The sequence below is a fragment of the Mytilus trossulus genome, chromosome 5 (genome assembly GCF_036588685.1).
Source record: "Mytilus trossulus isolate FHL-02 chromosome 5, PNRI_Mtr1.1.1.hap1, whole genome shotgun sequence".
Lineage (NCBI taxonomy): Eukaryota > Metazoa > Mollusca > Bivalvia > Mytilida > Mytilidae > Mytilus > Mytilus trossulus.
Window position 1 is genome coordinate 44431856 of NC_086377.1, and position 17190 is coordinate 44449045.

Below are 17190 nucleotides of genomic sequence, written 5' to 3' on the forward strand. Positions count from 1 at the left end.
CTCTGAAACTACTAGACCAAATACTTCCAAACTTTAACTGAATGTTCCTTAGGGTATCTAGTTTATAAGTTGTATCCGAAGTTTTGATCTATCAACAAACCTGGTCGCCATTGCTAAAAAAAGAACATAAGGGTCAAATGCAGTTTTTGGCTTATATCTCAAAAACGAAAGCATTTAGAGCAAATCTGACATGAGGTATCAATGTTCATTAGGTCAAGATCTATCAGCCCTGAAATTTTCAGATGAATCAAACAACCAATTGGTAATTTTAAGGAAATTTTGCAGTTTTTTGTCATTATCTTGAATATTATTATAGATAAAGATAAACTGTAAACAGCAAAAATGATCAACAAAGTAAGATCTTCAAATAAATTAATATGACCAAAATTGTCAATTGACCCCTTTAGGGGTTTATTGTCCTTTAATCACAATTTTTCACAATTTGTTCATCATATTTGCTAACTTTAAAAAATCTTCTCCTCTAAAATTACTCAACTAAATTCAACAAAACTTCAACTGAATGATCAGTAGGGTGTATAAAATAAATTTTGTGTTTTATTTTCTATTTCGTCAAAAAACATGGCCGTCAATGAAAAGTCATTTTTTTCATGTTTTTACCACTTTTATTGTAACAAAACCTGAAAACATATTGCCATTGTTTCTTTTTCTATTCAATAACATATATAAATGTTACAAAATAACATTTGAATAACTGGAAAATTGTTTCAACTTATATAAAATTTTTCAATTTAAAAATCTGAGGTTTTAACAGAAATCACAGGTTAAAATGCAGTTGTTGGCTTATATCTCAAAAACTCCAGCATTTAGAGCAAATAAGACAAGAAGTTAAAGTATTTATTAGGCCAAGGTCTACCTGTCCTGAAATTTTCAGCCGAATCGGGTAACTGGTTTTGCGGGTATAATGCCCCTGAATTGATGATTTTAAAGAAATTTTGCAGTTTTTGGTTATTATCTTGAATATTATTAAAGATACACATAAACTGTAAATAGCAAAATTGTTAAGCAAAGTAAGATCTACAAATAAGTCAATGTGACCAAAATTGTCAATTGACCCCCTAAGGAGTTATTGCCCTTTAAAGATTTTTTTCACAATTTGTTCATCATGTTGACTTACTTTAAAAAATCTTCTCCTTTGAAACTGCTGTATCAATTTCAGCCAAACTTACGCTATATGAGTTTCAGAGTATCTAGTATAAATTTTATATTTTATTTCCTTGTATGTCAAGAAACATAGCTCCCATGGCTAAAATAGAACATAGGAGAAAATGATTTTCTTTTTTTGCTTTTGAAGAAAATAGGACGATTCAAAGAATATTTAAATAAATTGAAAAGCCAAAATCATCATTGATGAGAGATTTAACCAAAAAAATTAAGGTGAGCGATTCAGGCTCTTGAGAGCCTCTTGTTAAATAGGATTTAGAACTGAGGACAGGGGTCTCTTGATTATTAATATATTATTCTGATAGATCATTTTGCTTTTTATTTTTTATGACTAATGTTTTCATCTGGCTATGTTGTGAAATTCGTTTTGTGTATGTTTCTATTATTTGTCACAAACTTATTGTTCAAAGTTTATATCACAATAAAATATTTAATCTACAAACTTTTGTTTTATTCAAATCAGATCGATTACGGAAAAAAACATGGATGTAAATAGATAATCGCAGATATTCCGTTGTCCGATGGTTTTGACCACACAAATTTGCAAAAAAAAGTAGCAGTAGTATACCGGTGTTAGAAATTCATAAATCAATAGGGGGAAATCCGGGTAACAAAATAAAACCGAGGAAAACACATTAAATATAAGAGAACAACGACACAACAAAAACACACCATTAAAATGCTACACACACAGAAACGAACTATAACATAACAATGGCCGTTTCCCTGACTTGTTACGGGACATTTTAAGAAAAACAATTGTGGACTAAACCTGGTTTTGTGGCATACTAAACCTCCCGCTTTTATGGAAATGTTAGATATAACACTAAAATGACAACATTACATGACAAGACTACAATACAAACAAATAGGACAGAAAAACTCATTGACACAATATAGCAGAAGCAACGATCAGTATTATTTAATTGAGAACTCTGTATTCTTTCAGTGTATGTCCACTTGTTTGTTGTTTATATGTCTTTTGAATGAGTTAAGCCATTCCAATTGATATTTTATAGTGTATCAGTCTTTAAGTATGTTATGATATTACAATATTTGAATAGTTTGTTCATATGGTTCCTAATTTCTTTCCGTTTTTTATAATGATTAGACGGTTTTTTTTCCTGTGTGAATGGTTTTACACTAGTCGTCATTGGTTTCCGTTATAGAGTGTTGTTCGTTGTGAACTTTGACCTTCAATGGTTTTCTTTGACAAATAACAACTTGGATAGAGATTGTTCTCATTGGAACTCATGCCAGATCTTCCTATATCTACAATAAGAAAGCAGTAAATTATTATCGCATACAAACAATAATTAGCTGTTGATACCTGGTGTACTGTTTTCAATGGATTTCGTTTGTTGGTGTGGTTCATAAGTGGTGTTTCTTTTTGTTTATATAGATTACACCGTTAGTTTTCCTGTAACTGGTTTTACACTAATCATGGTGGGGCTCCGAGTTAGAGACGGTACTTTAACATATACAGGTTTCCTGTTACAAATGGTGACTTCGATGGCGAGTTGTCATATTGGCACTTATACCACATCTTATATATTTTAATAAATATTATCGATTACAGAACGAAAAAAAACATCATAATGTATAAAGATGCATATTCAATTTTCTTTACACTATGAAAAATTACATCTAGTTTACCCTAACTTATGATATAAAATATAAAAACTATTGAGATGCATTTTGGATTAAAGTTATAACAGAAAAAGAACGTTTTAACATAATTAACTACATTTAAGCACCAACACCAAATGAATTAATAATAGTCTAATAGTCATTTTCTATGTTGTGTCATGTGTACTATTGTTTTTCTGTTTGTCTTTTTCATTTTTAGCCATGGCGTTGTCAGTTTGTTTTAGATTTACGAGTTTGACTGTCCCTTTGGTATCTTTCGTCCCTCTTCTAATTAGGGAAAGGTGTAAACAAGAGTGTACACGCTGCCATGTCTAGCCTTATTTTCTTACTGTAAATAATATATGATAATCCTAGAAACAAAGCTTTACTATAACAATCACATTGAAATAACATGATTGATTGATACAATAGGTAGAACCGGTAATAGAGGTCAACTAGGTTGCAGGTCTAGAAAATATGAAATACATTCAAAATTAGATAGGGACATGAATTAAGCATAAAGAGGCCACCTGGAGAACCAACAAAGAAGCGTTTTTGCAAGGGTTCGTTACTCAACGTATAAATTCTGACTAGACGTGGCTGCGTACTTGATACAGCATCCACGGCCTTTCATAACGGTGTTACTGCCGTTCAAGACCTGAAGTTACCATACTCCTTTTCCCAGTCAATTTTGTAGAAAAAAACTTAAGTATAATCCATTAAGCTTCAGACAAGGTCGGACAAACTTGAACTGGAATATAATGTACACCTTACAATCAACCAATAAATCAAATTTGCTTTCGATATAAAGCACATATAACAAATATACCATAAAATCAATAAACATTGACTAGTTAACCATGAATAATAGGCTAAGGTCAGACGAACCCTGCCAGACAGACATATAAGTAACACAATAAAACAATCGGTAGAAATACTGGGGGTAATTACAATGTGGACATTCACAACTACAGATGATACAGGGGAACGCGCTATTGATAGTATTGCATGTCGGTACAAAAATATAAACGTCAAGTGATAGCTCATTATGGAAGATTAAATTGAAAGTCAGTGATCCGGGTTTTAATGAACATTGCATTAGTGAGTTAAGTATGTGTCAACTTCTAAATTTACACGTATGTGACAAAATATGATTGCGAATCAAACAGAAACAATAAATATCAGCAATTGGTACATTTACATCAGATGAGTATTGTCCGTGTTGGAGAAAAGTTTTACTCTCAAACTAAAAATTTAACGATACATGATCAATAATTTATAATAATTTTTTTCCAATATTTATGCTTAAAATAATGTGTTTACAACTAGAATTTTCAGTTACAACAAACAATACTTTATTTGACTATATGAAATAGATAATATAGAGAAAAGGTTAACGGATCACACAAATATAAGGTAAAATGATAAGACATACACATGATCTTATCTCGAAACGTTCACCTCGTATGCTGAAATTTAAGTGTACAACATGACAATTAGTAAGTACATTATAATAAAATATGCTCAAAAGAATTGAGAAATTTATGAAATCAAATTGGTTTGAAATTTCTTTTAAAAAATCTATAAAAAGAACTTTTAGAAATGTTTTATAATTAACATTTAACATTTACGTTATTCGTATTTTTGAACCCTTTCTTTAATTAGTGTGATTGCATGATGTAATCGTTCCGTTACATGTTACTATGTAAAACTAACTGCTTGATATGTAATCCGTGGTATAACTGTCACAAATGTCACTGCACTTTGCTCCGCCGCGCTTCATTAGGCTAACCACATTTGCGACAGTAAAACGTTTGCATAACGTCTTTAAAGTAAAATATTCAGTACAGTTACATGGAATTTCAACGTAATTATCAATACTTTTAATCAAAGGTATTCACTCAAATCCATTTCCTTTGATATAATTTAAGATAAAATTGAGAATCGAAATGGGGAATGTGTCAAAGAGTTTAGCTTAATATGACGCCGTTAATGTTTATCAATTTTACATTCCCTATCAAAAAACACCAATTCCAAAGTGGAATGATTCCCAATTAGTTCGAAACCCACTAGAGGCTACAACACAAGCTTGTAAACGCAAGAGGCAAAATCAATGCTGTATAATAAAAAAAAAACGGGAATGCAAAATAACCAACAAGATAAAAGAACGAATCAACGGCATGATTTAATCTGGACAATTGTAATGGCAAGCATCGAATAAGTTTTGAGACTTTGGACTGGCAAAAAAGAATGTAGCTAGACGTGTTTTTTTAAACACCTATATAGGCGACATACTATTGTTAAATACTTAAAAATTGCATCATAGATTGGCTTTGTCGTTGGGTTATAACATTATTAACAATAACACTTAATCACCCTTAAATAAAGTATAGTTGTATTCTTATCTTTATTATTACGGAACACGAAATGTTATTCACATGATTTGATGGAAGTGTGTTTCCTTAGTTACATTTAGGTAAGTTACTAACCTCACTGTTCATTTACCTCATTTCTCTTTCAATATATTAGTTTATTACTTCTCAGTTGATATTTGTATAAGTACAAACAGCGTACAGTGACACTTCCAACACTATCATGTAGCAATATTTCACATATGTATTTGTACCACTAACACTTTATATTGTAGATTCACTCATAGTTTTGTTGCTTTTTGCCAATCTACTGTCACAAATTGGTAAGACAATTAATTTTACTTATTAGATTTTCAATAACTGTCACTGAAAATATCTAACATATATTTGTTTCGGGAATATGTGATGAATCTGTGTACTTTTGTTCACGAATTCGAGCTTAATTAATGGTATTATCAATATTGAATGGTATGGACTAGATGGATTTACAAATCTTACATTTTCACTAATTATTATAAATCTTATATTTGCTAAAAGATAACAATGTAAGATACCAATAGAGAATACCAAACCTTTTTTCACAGATTCGTCGAATTGCTTTGGCATTGTTACTGTACGTATTTCAAATGGAATAGCACATCATTTTATATATATTAATGTTTTGTTTAATTATTTAAATATTGTTTTTGTTATCAGTAAATTCAAACTTAATATATTGTTGTACACATAGAAAAATACAACGACACTAAAAAAAAGTCGAAACCTATATGTTGGCTTTGCAAACTGTCATGCTTTACACTTGGCTGTTAAAGACGTCTTTGCACTATATCCATTGAATGTTGGATGTGTACTGATTGACAAATGCTTATTATTCGTTGGAAATAAGTTCGGAAATAGATTTCCGTAATTGCGAGTTCTATATTATCTACCAATTACAGATATGTTCACCCCTGCAAAATATTTTATGTGCCTGTCCCAAGTCAGGAACCTGAAGATCAGTGTTTGTTATAAGTTCATGTGTGACCTATTTGTTTTTCCTAAATTGTTGTGTTGTAAAGAAGGTATTTCGTTTTCACAATTTAAATTGTTTTATATTTTTCATGTCGCTGCCTTTTATAGCCGGCTACACAGTTTGGCTGTTTCCTTATTACTGAAGGTTGTCTTAATTTCTTTAAAGATTTTAAGGTGTTACGCTGTGGTAAACCACCATCGATTCATATTAATTCATATACCCTCATTATCCAGTGGCAGTCCAAATTTCTCAGATTGTCATCCCAAATGGAGTTTATTTCGACAAGACCTACATATTGTATTTATTGTTAACTTGGCCTCGTCCTTAATATGCATAAAGTATTTGCCACGTTATAAATAAGTCCTCGACACATAGCTGCATCAGGCGCAGGACATCCTTTGTGTGGTTTAAGCAACCAACAATCAATCAATCAATCATATTAATTCAGGTGATTGAATGTCGTATGCATGACGCATTTATATTGATACTATAAATCTTTGTAAATTATGACTAGACGTTTGATCATTAACTGTTGTATCTCAAACGCATTTGGGTCCTAAAATTTTGTTTCATGAATTTTTCTATGGTAAGCGTTCATTGTCTCTTTTGTCCAACATGTGGTTTTCCATCGCCCCTTAATTTGATCAATCGGTCGATCTTAACATTGCAAATAAAACAGAAACCAAACTTTAAATACCGAAAGGTCAACTTAATATAAGAAAAACATGGTTTAACTTAAATAAAGAACATTTCAAAATTAAATCAATCAAAAAACATATTCTGTCTTTGTATTAGATTGTGGTAGTGTATGCTATTCTTGTACCGGAATGGCTGAAAATGAGAGCTGTCACAATGTTGCAACCTGTCAAGATGACGAGGTATAATTACAACATGTTAAACTGTACATTAATGCAAAAACAATAACACAGATGGCTTGTACCAGTACTACATGTTGACACATAAATATTCACCTGATAAGTCGGAATATACATAATTTCATAAATGTGACCTACCGAATAATACTATTTACCGGATTTGATATCACACAATCAACACGACGGGTGCCACATTTGGAGCAGGATTTACTTACCCTATCGGAGCACCTGAGAGCACCCCTAGTTTTTCGTGGGGTTCGTGTTTTTTTTTTTTTTTTGGTTTTCTATGTTGTGTCATGTGTACTATTGTTTGTTTTTATTTGTCATGTTTGGCCATAGCTTTGTCAGTTTGTTTTAGATTAATAAGTTTGACTGTCCCTTTGGTATCTTTCGTCCCTCTCTTAGATGCAATAAGGACACCAACCAGGCAAATGCGTCAGTGATAACAAAAAAGGTCACAAGCATGTGGCCTTCAATTAAACATATGAGGGATATTTAAGCTAAATTTCTTTTATACACACACCCAACAAACAAACAAAATGAAGTCAACTAAGCTTTAAATTCTAAATTTACCGATCTTTAACGAATGATGGCGGACATTTTTTTATTGCTATGCGATTTATAACTTATATTGAATTATACAGTTTATTTAAAACGGTTCTCTTCAGGTTTGTTTCACTCAAAAGTACCAAACTGAGGATAACAAGACTAGATTTGACGTAGGATGTTCATATCCAGAGGTATGTAAATAATTTAATGATTCTTTTCTTAATGCCTTTGATCATTGTTGAAATAAGCAGATGACATGAAATCGTTAGAAATGTTTGTTATCAGACGCGTTCATAGTATGTATATTTAACATCAGACTAAATAAAACTGTGTTGAACAAACATCTTATTTGTGGAACAAACAACAAAACATTTGACTATTAATCAAATAAAAAAGTGTTAATTCCGAGTGATTTGTGGACTGCACGTGGATTTAATTTATATGGTTGGTCGTCATGATAAAGACAACAGAAATAAACTGCTGCTCAAAAGTCAAAAATCGATCAAGCAACACTAATTGCGAGTCTGAAACTTAAAACCGAAGGATGTACATCACCTATAAGAGAAAAAACATCGGAACAATCGACACAGGGAACTGCCACAAAATACAAACTCCAACTTACATCGTAACAAAATATTGCATAACAACAGTCATATACCTGATTTTGTAGATTTTTCTTTGAAAAAACAAAAGGTGGGTTGAACGTAGTTTTATACCTAGCCCGATCTCCCGCTGTATACGGTAATGTTAAAAATATGACTAAAATGAAAGCATTACTTGATAGAAATACAGAATTACAAAGGACACCTCCCATTCATTTTGTCGGTACGCCATAATAACAATGCGATATGTGCGTCACACGAATGTATCAATGCAATCACAAGTGACGTCACAGGTAAATTTCTGAAAATAGAATATACAATTGGGATATTTTAATTATTTTCAAACCATTTCGAGAATATTAAAATAAAATTATGTAGGTAATGGTGTGTTTATTTATATTTTCTAACCTTATGGGTTTTTATTCTATATCAAATCCTTGTAAAAACAAATAGTTCCTGTGCATATACAATGTAGTCTCCTTACACTAAAATCATATAAAATGAACTAGCTAATAAATCAATTTGAAATAAAACGTACACATTGAACCAAAAAATAGAATTTAAACCACAAATACACGATATCTTACCAGACTTACTTATTAAACATCATTACAAATATATGATTGTTAGATACATAAACACCGAGGCATGTCTTGTATCAATGCGGAATCACAGTCATATTTGGGAATATATCACGTTCTGTACGAATCAGACGTGACGACGTAGATGGTAAACCACAATCTTATTCGTCGTTGTAAATCAGTTTAGAAACGAACTCATCGTATACATCAAACAATTTGTGATGATGTCCATAAAATTATCTTTCCTCCGCATTTTTCCATATAGCGGGAAAAGTCGATCAACTGAGATATGTACTAAACACAATATGAATGGAGCAGATAGTATGTTACTGCTGACAAATCTTATTTACAGATGACTGAAGTTGATCAACATTCCAAATGCTGCTTTCCACAACAAATTATTTGCTAATATTGACATGGTATTTCGATTTGATATGACACAGAAGAGTAGAGTTTTACTTGAATAAACTCATTTTGCATGATTTGGGGAATGCTTCTGGAAAGTGGATTCCGAATATCCAAATCTACCTGTATTTAAATATTGGAAGGAACACCATAGTTATAGTTACACTAAGTAGATCATGTGAAATACATCGATTGTATAGCATTTTTTTAAACTTTTATTTAGTTCAATAAACAGGTTTTTTTTTAACAAATTAGAATATCATTGATTGTTCACTTCACTTTAAGCTTTGTCGCAAAGATAGCATGGGAACTATCTTTGGAAAACGAGCAGCTGGACTCGGTCATGTTTTATGTCATCATTGCTGTACGGAAAATGTATGTAACTCTGCTTTGACGTGTACTGACAATTTCAAGGGTAAGTATTACTAGTATTTTGAATGATACTAAGATAAAATTTTCACTTTACACGTGTTATCAATTAGTATGAAGATATAATGTATGGTTTACGACTTTGTAAATGAGTAAGGGTTAAAGAAGAGTCACTAACTACTATTGTATGATGACTTACCACCTGCTATAACTTTTAACACGGCATTCTGAACGTTTAACTGCATATACTTATTATATATTGAGAATCTTTTAATAGAAATATTTCATAACTTTATATCTTTTCTAGTTACTTAACTCTTGAGTGTAACTAAAACAGTATAGATAAAGGCGAACAATAAGTTTGCCGAGCATGATTTATGTTTAGAACGCTTCTTCAAAAATACCGTAAATAGTAAATCAATATCAGAGCACACTGATTGTTGTAAAAGTTATGATTTAAGCCTATCATTGGACGTTATGGGTTTAATATGTACCAATATATAATATCACATGTCTCATACTAATATAAACAACTGTTCATTGGATTCAAAACATTAACAAATTTCCGGTTTCACAATTACCCGACATTAGGTTATTCTAAAGCAATATTCGTGTAATCAGACTAACAAGTTGAGCTTTCAAATATAAACACGTTTGTCATTATAGTTATGGACTATCATAAATGTAATTATTTAATCAACATTTTTAAACCAGTACCAATTTTTATTTGTTTAAAACCATTTTGAAATATCAAATCTTATCCAGACGTTATCCAAACTAAGCTAATACAATTGTTAGTGTGAAATCATGTAAGATTTAAGTAAAATAACAAATATACTGATCTTCATTTGTTTAATAGTAAACATTGCTGTACAAATGTGTTCCTGTTTTTGATGCTTAATTTTTTTTGTTAGGTCTGCTTTATTCAAAAATATAGGACACCGATGAATCAAGTAAAATACGACCTTGGATGCAAACGGTCTACGGCAAGTACTTTCAGTTTTCTTGAAAAAAAAATATTAATTTTTGTATGTGACTACTTACCGATTTGTGAAATGAATGTACGGTAAATTATTTCAACCGTATAACAAAATAACATAAAATTACAAAAAATAATGTTCAGAAATTTTAAGTTTTGTTTGTATTATTATTGATTTAAACTACACACAATAATTCTTCTGTCTACATTTCTGTAAACTAGATATGCCTTAATGGATATTATTCAAACACATTCGGGCGCCGATTAAATAATGAAAAACACCTGTTGTGTGAATCCTGTTGTGGCGGAAGTGCTTTCTGTAATAGTGACTTGGTGTGCAGCCATCATAATCGTATGTATTTGATTTCAAAAGTTATACAGATTAAATTAGATTCAAGTAAGCTGTCGACATCACATTGCATCGAATTTTCCCTAATAAGCTGTTCCCAAACTGTAGAGTGAGTTGATTCTTTGATATGTTTTAAGTTGACCACTATTTCTGTAAGCATTAGGATGTCGTAGTGGTCATATTTTCTGTTTTCTCTGTTTCTGTCATAAAGGTGGAAAGGTTGGATATGTTTCTACGTTGCCTCTAAAATATGCTACTTTTGGAAATCAAAATATCTTCAACGCTCTATAAATCTAAATAACAATGTCATACTACAACTAAACCGATTAGTTTTTGGTACCTAGAGACACCTACTTTTAAAATCTTGTTGATTAACATTGTAATCCCCAGACGGTTTGTTTGTTAGAGCATTTCTTTATATGTTCACACATTGAGTTTCCCTAGGTTTGATAATTGAATGATATCCAAGAACGATTCAGGTATGTCAAGCTCTCTCATTTCTCTCACACAAAGCGATTTTTATGATTTTTTGAGTGCGGGATATGATCAATACCAATATGCATTCAGGTGGAACGTGATTGCTTTACCAAAATGAATGCAACTTATTTTGTTTTTGCTGTGTAACAGCGGTGTTCTAAAGAATAGTGATAAAAACAAATTCAGCTTTACATGATTAGCAATTTAAAAGAACTGAATTAATGTGCATGTGTTTACTGTCCAATGCTCTTCAACTTCGTAATTTATTTGGCCTTTTAAACAGTTTTTGATTCGAGCGTCACTGATGAGTCTTTCGTATAAAATGTAAATCCTGGTATCTATGATGAGTTTTTGTATAAAGTTTAAATAAAACAAAATAGTTTTATTTTTTAAATGTATACAATTGTTATTGAAATAAAACAACAAAGCTTTAACTTTTATAAGATAAATAGATATAGGAGGATGTGGTGTGAGTGCCAATAAGACAACTCTCCGTCCAAATAAATATATATTTGTAGAGCGTTTTGCAAAAGTACAAATGGTTGTACCGCAAAAGTTTCGTATATTCAATGTCGACGACAATGATGGCAAAAATTAAAAATGTAAAACCATTTATTCTGTAGAATCAAATGTCAATGCGTCCTGTACATCAACAAATGGCTGCCAAAGCAATTTGCTGTGTTTATCTGGAAAATGCCAATGCCCTACTGAGGATTATTACTGGTCAACAGATCAATGTAAAATATGCAAGTAACATGTAATCGTATTTAAGTTATTTTATTAACTTCTTTTACAATACACGAATCTACATCAAACACTCAACAAGATTAACATTAAATTTACCATTTATTCTTCTGACTATTGCGACTGTTTCAGTTTAGGATCAAACGTAATAATGAAAATATACAAAACATACATCACAGCAATTATCCATCATCAAATCTACACAATTGTATATCTTCTGTACAGAACAGTACAATGAATGAAACAACTTTGTTTTTTAATTGGTACTAATCGTGATAAAGTATGGAGTGCACATGGGTAGTAATGATGAAAGACATTATTTTATATGAGAGGGAATTTTAATTTTATTTCACAATATGGCCTTCATTTATATGCTTCTTTCAAAACATAGTGACACTAGTGCCCAACAAAGATCAAGTGTGTGATATATTTATTTAGGTTTTCTTATCATACATTGTTGAGGAGATCTTATTTATATTTCAAATTTAAGCAAATTTGTTATACTATAGATAGAAATGTAGACAACGCTTGTGTGTCGTCGTATGAATGCAGGGAACCACTAATATGTCTGGATAATGTATGTAAATGCCCAAAAGATGAGTACTGGGACGGATCGCATTGCAAGCCAAGTAATATTTATTTGCAAATTGTTAAACATTAACATTTTCGCAGAGTTTTCAAATAATTGAAATGTGTCGAAAATATGCGTCAAAAATATGCAAATGTCATTCACAATGAACTGGAGATTGTTTCCACGATCACCTATTTTTTATAACATAATTGATAAAAATCCGGCGTGTCGGTCTAGTAGAAAGCCAGATTTATATTTATATCACTTTAAAATGGTTTCGTCCTGCTATAGACGATTAACATCATCCCTTATCGTCTTTATGTACTTTTTGAAACGAACAAAACAAGAAAATCAGGTTTTTTTTCAATTGTTCTCTTTGAATTTAATATGATGTCGGGGAGCAAACATTTTGTGCATTTAATGGGAAAATGCATGCATTATTTACACCGCAATACAAAGTTTGAATTATTTTATAGCATTCATGTAATTATAATGAGATGGGATATGCTTGCCAATACAAAGACTATCTGTAGAAGTTCAAATGAGGGTGGATGAAAGGGTCAATACGGACAACTTTAAACCAGAATTTACGATACATGTATTGATTTCATCTTTTCAATTGTTGCGCTCTACTCGGATATATTATAGATGATTGTAGACTTCATTTAAAGGGTGTGTACAAACAATTATCGAAGAAGAAAGACTGAATTAGTTTCAACATCAGATTTGCAGTTACCATCACTAACAGGTGGCCGAATACGATGTGTCGGATCAGTACCTTAGCGCACTTTATCAGAATGAATTTGTACTAAAACACACCCGCGAATTCGAATCACAGGGAAATAGAGCGTATGTTAACTGTAAAAAAATCATAGCTGGAGATTTCAGTATCGGTATCAAACGTCAAAGGTACTTGGTAACTGGGCACATTTGTTGGCTCTCCCCTTTTTTTCCAAATACCGATTTTCATTCCTTCTGTTTTGCTGTAGACTATGAACATACATATCTACGATAATTTCTATAAACGGTCACTGATATATTATGTATATATATATATATATATCAGTGACCGCCGTGGAAAGTAAACTATTGGAATTGATAGTAAATAGCAAATACACTATGTATAATCATTGTATACAGAAAACCCAAAAATAATTGTCCTGTTCCAAGTACTTAATATGAAAATTATGTTCAATTTAATAACAGGCCTAAACGGCAGCGGATGTCTTTTATATTTCCCAAAAAGTCAGTCGGATGACGGAAACAATATATAAACGCCTTTATTTAATTTTCCTCACAAAACAATCCAAACTAAAATACTTAAAGCAAAGATGAAAAGCTAGAACGCACCCGCGAAATCGTATGTCAAGTGTTATAGGATGGTTTTTGTCTCGCCTTGACCATGTTGACGGAGTCAAAAAGCGAGACATAGGTATGCTGTTTCCGGCGACGGCGATGGCGTCAACAATGTATTAGTTTGTGATTAGCTTAGTTTTATGGGGAACCACTAGTGGTATGTCAATGACAATTGGTATGCAGATGTATTACCATTGCCACATCTCATTGCCATGGAGATTATTTGGCTCCACCACCTCAGTCATGGTCTATTGACTTTCAATGGTTTGCTTACTTTACATGTATTAGTTTGTGATTAGGTCAGTTTATGGAGATCCACTTGTGGTACGTCAATGATAATTGGTATGCAGATGTATTACCATTGCCACATCTCATTGCCATGGAGATTTTTTGGCTCCGCCCCCTCAGTTATGGTCTATTGACTTTGATTGGTTTGCTTACATTACATGTATTAGTTTGTGATTAGGTCAATTTCTGGGGATCCACATGTGGTAGGTCATTGATATTTGGTTTGCAATTGTATTAGCATTAATTGGCACAATCCATTGCCAAAATTACAAAAAAGCGAGACATATCTCTGTGATAACAGTTTATTTTGTTTAAGATTTAATGACTGAGGAATTCCAGGAAAGTTATCAAAAGTTATAGATACTTGCGGACAGGACAATTGTTTTCAACCCCTCCTCCTTTTCCCAAAAACTACCTTTTTTTTTGTTTTTTTTATTTATTTTGATATGAACATACATTTAGTAATCTATGAACATTCATTACTATGAATAAAGTGTGTTCGCTTTAATTGTCAATTATCAGTTGATTAATCAATCCACGGCTGTCATTGATAAATTAAATAGACCCTCTCTATCAAATATACTTAGTGACCCTATGAATTTTTGTAAAAGATTTCATGACTGGAGAATTTCAGAAAAAATGATTCAGAAGTCAAAGGTAATTTGTAACATGACAATGGTTTTTCTAGTCCGGCTCCGCGTGTTTTTTTTCTCCAAAATTCTTGTTTTTGTCGAGCCTCGACATAGGGATAGTGATCCGGCGGTGGCGGCGTTAGTAAAGTTCTTAAAAGCTTTATAATTTAGAAGGTGGAATGCCTGTTTGCTTCATACGTTGTATATAGATGACTCATGTTAGGAAGTTTCCGTCAGTGACATGTTTATTGTCCTTGATCTCATTTAGATGGTTCAGTGACTACTTGAGAAAAAACTGTAATGTAAAATTCTCTCTTATTACAAGTAATGGGATTAAAATTGAGAATGGAAATGGGGAATGTGTCATAGAGACAACAACCCGACCAAATAAAAAAACAACAGCAGAAGTCACCAACAGGTCTTTAATGTAGCGAGAAATTCCCGCACCCGGTAAAGTGTTTTTTTTTACTATATTTGGTATAGGCGTACCTTGAAAGGTCATCATGCCTGTCAGAAAGTTTTCACTTGACCTTGACCTCATTTCATGGATCATTTAGCAGATACTAATAGCAATATGAATTACTGTAGTATATTCGGTGTATAAAAGGATTGTAAGGTGAACATGTCCAACTGGTAGGTGTCATTTGACCGTGACCACATTTTCATAGTTCAATGGTGATAGTTAAGTTTTTTCTGTTTTAGTTTTTTTCTAATACTATATACAGTAGGTCTACTACACTTGGTGTATGTACTGATTGTAAGGTGTACACGTCTAGCTGGTAGGTGTCGTCTGACCTTGACCTCATTTTCATGGTTCAGTGGTTATAGAACATTTTTTGTCTTTTGGTCTGTTTTCATCAGCTCAGTAGTCAGTATTTCGGTACGAACATGATTAAACAAACTTTACTAAAATGGCCGTTTATAAATTTTGAAATTATTTAGAAAGTTAAGGTTTCAACTCCATAAGGCAAAGTTGGCTTTAGATGAATTGGGCTATTTATTTTAGGTATTTTTGAGATATAGCTCTTCAACGGTTTCGGTACTTATACATCTTCGGATTTAAAATGTTTGGCTTTGAGCGTTCCTGATGAAGGTAAATCCAGAAAACCGCTTCGGACGCAAGAAATTATTTAACATGTTGTTTTCAATTTTGTTCCTTGTACTGTTTGCAATAGGACTACTTGGTGTATGGAATGATTGTAAGGTATACATGCCTAGCCGGCAGGTGTCAAATGACCTTAACCTCATAACCCTGTATGCTTACATTGCCTTTTCAAAATTGTGTGTATGCACATTGAACGAGAAATTTATGTGACGTTAACAAATTTTCTGACGTCAGACACTCAAATCAATCCATGTGTGCGAAGATAGTAGATGCTTTTGTGTCCTGTTAAATTGTTCCTTTTAAAATTGTTATACGATGATGACTGATGTACCCATATTTTGACTATTTTAACCATTGTGACTGTTTATTTAACGCATCATGCAAATGAAGCGGAATTTGATGAGACTGTTATTAAAGGGAGAATTGTTAGCGCAATAGAACCAAGTTTAATCCACCATTTTCAACATTTGAAAATGCCTGTACCAAGTCAGGAAAATGACAGTTCTTGTCCATTCGTTTTGATGTGGTTTGTTATTTAATTTTGCCATGTGATTATGGACTTTCCAAATTGATTTTCCTCTGAGTTCAGTATTGTTGTGATTTTACTTTTTCATGGTTCCGTTGTCAACTTTTTTTTTTAGTTTGGTCTTTTTTCTAATGCCATATGCAATAGATGAACTATATTTGGTGTATGGAAATGTGTTATGATCTATGTCAGTTGCAAAGGTTTTTTTTTACCTTGACCTCATTTTCACGGTTCGTTGCTCAATGTAAAGTTTGTAATGTGTTTTGGTTTGGTTGTTTTTAGTATAAGAAATAGATCAACTATATTTGTTGTATGGAAGAATTGTTAGCTGTTCATGTTTTCCAGCCATTGTTCATCAGACCTTATCCTCATTTTCTAGGTGCATTGGTCAATGTACAGTTTTTTTGGTTTATGTGAAGTTAATGTGACAGTTGTAATAAAGCTCTATATTTAGGACTGTCAACATAGTATCAATTATAAGAAAAGAAGGCGAGACATTTCAGTTTGTGCACTCTTATTTTTTTTTTATTTCTATTAATTTCAATACTGTTAGCGTTTATCTGTATATTATGAACCTTCATTAATAC